We start from the raw sequence: 5,000 nt of genomic DNA, 5'->3' as shown, positions 1-5,000 counted from the left end.
TTAAAGTTCGAAATAACTCCTTAAAGTGCGTTACGAGGTGTGGAAATTTTTATTGAAATCGTTATAGTTCGACGTAATCTAGTCGAACGTAGCGGTTTCGTTTTGTTTTTTCTTTAAATTTTTTCCACCGGACCTAGCTGACTGGGACGTTGGAACTTTGAAATTTCTCTCGCCCCGGTACGAAAAGGCCGAACGTTCCTTTCGAAATAATTCCTCAAAAAGCGTTACGAGGTATGCAAATTTTTATAGAAACCGTTATTGTTCGACGTCGTCTAGCCGAACGTAACGGTTTCTTTTTATTTTTTTAAAAAATTTTTTTCCACCGGACCTAGCTGACTGGGACGTTGGAACTTTGAAATTTCTCTCGTCCCGGTACGAAAAGGCCGAACGTTCCTTTCGAAATAATTTCTCAAAAAGCGTTACGAGGTATGGAAATTTTTATAGAAACCGTTATTGTTCGACGTCGTCTAGCCAAACGTAACGGTTTCTTTTTATTTTTTTAAAAAATTTTTTTCCACCGGACCTAGCTGACTGGGACGTTGGAACTTTGAAATTTCTCTCGTCCAGGTACGAAAAGGCCGAACGTTCCTTTCGAAATAATTCCTCAAAAAGCGTTACGAGGTATGGAAATTTTTATAGAAATCGTTATTGTTCGACGCCGTCTAGCCGAACGTAACGGTTTCTTTTTATTTTTTTTTTAAATTTTTTCCACCGGACCTAGCTGACTGGGACGTTGGCACTTTGAATTGTTTCGCACTGCTCCAAAAGTGCCGAAAGTACCGAAAGTTCCTTTCGCATTAATTCCATAATAAGCGTTATAAGGTACGTATATTCTGGCATAAATCGATATATTCTAATTAAATACATCGGGATTAAGCGTTAATTTTGTTCTTGAAACGTTCTAAAAAGTTTCGAATTGCACATTGGGACATGGAAAAATTTCCGTATCGAACACGTTTTTTCGAGTTATCTCGCTTAAAAGTGTTACAAGGTAGGAATATTTTTGCATAAATGGACGTATCTCGACGTTTTACGTCGGGATTAAGCGTTTATTTGGTCGCTGGAACGTTTTCTAGAAACGGAACTATGCGACGGGACGTTGGGACTTTGAAGAAGTTCGGCCGGTGCGAAAAGACCGAAAAGGTTTTTTCGAGTTATCTCGCTTAAAAGTGTTACAAGGTAGGAATATTTTTGCATAAATCGACGTATCTCGACGTTTTACGTCGGGATTAAGCGTTTATGTCGTCCCCAAGACCTTCTACAAAGTTTCGATTTTTTCGTTGGGACTTTGAAAAATTTCCGTATCGAACACGTTTTTTCGAGTTATCTCGCTTAAAAGTGTTACAAGGTAGGAATATTTTTGCATAAATGGACGTATCTCGACGTTTTACGTCGGGATTAAGCGTTTATTTGGTCGCTGGAACGTTTTCTAGAAACGGAACTATGCGACGGGACGTTGGGACTTTGAAGAAGTTCGGCCGGTGCGAAAAGACCGAAAAGGTTTTTTCGAGTTATCTCGCTTAAAAGTGTTACAAGGTAGGAATATATTTGCATAAATGGACGTATCTCGACGTTTTACGTCGGGATTAAGCGTTTATTTGGTCGCTGGAACGTTTTCTAGAAACGGAACTATGCGACGGGGACGTTGGGACTTTGAAGAAGTTCGGCCGGTGCGAAAGGACCGAAAAGGTTTTTTTTCGAGTTATCTCGCTTAAAAGTGTTACAAGGTAGGAATATTTTTGCATAAATGGACGTATCTCGACGTTTTACGTCGGGATTAAGCGTTTATTTGGTCGCTGGAACGTTTTCTAGAAACGGAACTATGCGACGGGACGTTGGGACTTTGAAGAAGTTCGGCCGGTGCGAAAAGACCGAAAATGGTTTTTCGAGTTATCTCGCTTAAAAGTGTTACAATGGTAGGAATATATTTGCATAAATGGACGTATCTCGACGTTTTACGTCGGGATTCGTTTATTTGGTCGCTGGAACGTTTTCTAGAAACGGAACTATGCGACGGGACGTTGGGACTTTGAAGAAGTTCGGCCGGTGCGAAAAGACCGAAAAGGTTTTTTCGAGTTATCTCGCTTAAAAGTGTTACAAGGTAGGAATATTTTTGCATAAATGGACGTATCTCGACGTTTTACGTCGGGATTAAGCGTTTATTTGGTCGGTGGAACGTTTTCTAGAAACGGAACTATGCGACGGGACGTTGGGACTTTGAAGAAGTTCGGCCGGTGCGAAAAGACCGAAAAGGTTTTTTCGAGTTATCTCGCTTAAAAGTGTTACAAGGTAGGAATATATTTGCATAAATGGACGTATCTCGACGTTTTACGTCGGGATTAAGCGTTTATTTGGTCGCTGGAACGTTTTCTAGAAACGGAACTATGCGACGGGACGTTGGGGACTTTGAAGAAGTTCGGCCGGTGCGAAAAGACCGAAAAGGTTTTTTCGAGTTATCTCGCTTAAAAGTGTTACAAGGTAGGAATATTTTTGCATAAATGGACGTATCTCGACGTTTTACGTCGGGATTAAGCGTTTATTTGGTCGCTGGAACGTTTTCTAGAAACGGAACTATGCGACGGGACGTTGGGACTTTGAAGAAGTTCGGCCGGTGCGAAAAGACCGAAAAGGTTTTTTCGAGTTATCTCGCTTAAAAGTGTTACAAGGTAGGAATATATTTGCATAAATGGACGTATCTCGACGTTTTACGTCGGGATTAAGCGTTTATTTGGTCGCTGGAACGTTTTCTAGAAACGGAACTATGCGACGGGACGTTGGGACTTTGAAGAAGTTCGGCCGGTGCGAAAAGACCGAAAAGGTTTTTTCGAGTTATCTCGCTTAAAAGTGTTACAAGGTAGGAATATTTTTGCATAAAATGGACGTATCTCGACGTTTTACGTCGGGATTAAGCGTTTATTTGGTCGGTGGAACGTTTTCTAGAAACGGAACTATGCGACGGGACGTTGGGACTTTGAAGAAGTTCGGCCGGTGCGAAAAGACCGAAAAGGTTTTTTCGAGTTATCTCGCTTAAAAGTGTTACAAGGTAGGAATATATTTGCATAAATGGACGTATCTCGACGTTTTACGTCGGGATTAAGCGTTTATTTGGTCGCTGGAACGTTTTCTAGAAACGGAACTATGCGACGGGACGTTGGGACTTTGAAGAAGTTCGGCCGGTGCGAAAAGACCGAAAAGGTTTTTTCGAGTTATCTCGCTTAAAAGTGTTACAAGGTAGGAATATATTTGCATAAATGGACGTATCTCGACGTTTTACGTCGGGATTAAGCGTTTATTTGGTCGCTGGAACGTTTTCTAGAAACGGAACTATGCGACGGGACGTTGGGACTTTGAAGAAGTTCGGCCGGTGCGAAAGGACCGAAAAGGTTTTTTCGAGTTATCTCGCTTAAAAGTGTTACAAGGTAGGAATATTTTTGCATAAATGGACGTATCTCGACGTTTTACGTCGGGATTAAGCGTTTATTTGGTCGCTGGAACGTTTTCTAGAAACGGAACTATGCGACGGGACGTTGGGACTTTGAAGAAGTTCGGCCGGTGCGAAAAGACCGAAAAGGTTTTTTCGAGTTATCTCGCTTAAAAGTGTTACAAGGTAGGAATATTTTTGCATAAATCGACGTATCTCGACGTTTTACGTCGGGATTAAGCGTTTATGTCGTCCCCAAGACCTTCTACAAAGTTTCGATTTTTTCGTTGGGACTTTGAAAAATTTCCGTATCGAACACGTTTTTTCGAGTTATCTCGCTTAAAAGTGTTACAAGGTAGGAATATTTTTGCACAAATGGACGTATCTCGACGTTTTACGTCGGGATTAAGCGTTTATTTGGTCGCTGGAACGTTTTCTAGAAACGGAACTATGCGACGGGACGTTGGGACTTTGAAGAAGTTCGGCCGGTGCGAAAAGTCCGAAATGGTTATTTCGAGTTATTTCGTTAAAAAGCGTTATAAGGTATAATTTTTTTGACAGGGATCGTTATATCTCTATTAAATACAATCGGATTAAACATTTTTGTCGAATTTTTTGAAAAATTAGCTTCCGTCGGACTGATACGACTGGGATATTTTTGCAATTTTTTCGTTAATTAATGTTACAAGGTATATATCTTTTTACATATTTCGTGTTATTTTAACGTGTTTTAATCGATTATAAAGTTATTTTTCGTCCATAGTCGATAAAACTGTATGTTTACTGATGCAATTTTTCGGTGAAAAAAAAAATTAATTTTTTGGTAAAAATGCATTTATAATATGTTAATAATGCTTGTGGTAAAATATTTCGATGGTTGGATATCGCCTTTATATAGTAGTTATTGAACGTGCGAGCGACTAAGTTCCAGCGTCCCTTCCGAACGGTACGTTGCTACGGAGGTTTTTGCACCATAAGCGCGCGGCCGCTAGCCCGACCGGCGCCGGCCTTCCGGCCGGCCCCTTGGTATCTATAAGAGAAGCGTCGAGCCGGACGGTTCGGTCGGAACAGCGCTGGGCGCGTGGCTATTCTACGGCCTCGGTTGAGAATTCAGTCACCGCTCCTCGAGTCTTAGTGTATTTTACGCTATTTCTCGACTGTTCCTCCGTTCTCGTACTGGTTTTTTCTCTACACTGCTGCGCCGCGGGTCGAAGTCTAGGACGTAATGACCGTTAACGTGGCAAGCTTCCCCTTAGTCGGGAAGCTGGTGACCTGTGTGCACGTATTTGACAAAAGTTGGATGCGTGTGTGCTTGTACTTACGGAGTAGCCATTCTTGCAGAGACCATCGGTTGTAAGCTATTTGTAGCTGCACGATGGTCCTTTTGGCGTTCTGTAGAGTGCGTTATCTTCTGGTAACGCGTCTCTACAGAGGTGTTGAAGCTTATAAAAGAATATTCTTACGGTATGTCCAGCATGCGTATACGTGCTTTACCGCTAAGTTATATTCTACGAGAGAAGTTGGAGGAGAAAAGTTACAAACAGAAATAATTCTGTGAAGTATGAATCTTTGTATCGAT

Source organism: Bombus affinis, unplaced genomic scaffold, assembly GCF_024516045.1.
Source record: "Bombus affinis isolate iyBomAffi1 unplaced genomic scaffold, iyBomAffi1.2 ctg00001011.1, whole genome shotgun sequence".
NCBI lineage: Eukaryota > Metazoa > Arthropoda > Insecta > Hymenoptera > Apidae > Bombus > Bombus affinis.
Note: the sequence above shows the minus strand (reverse complement) of the source record.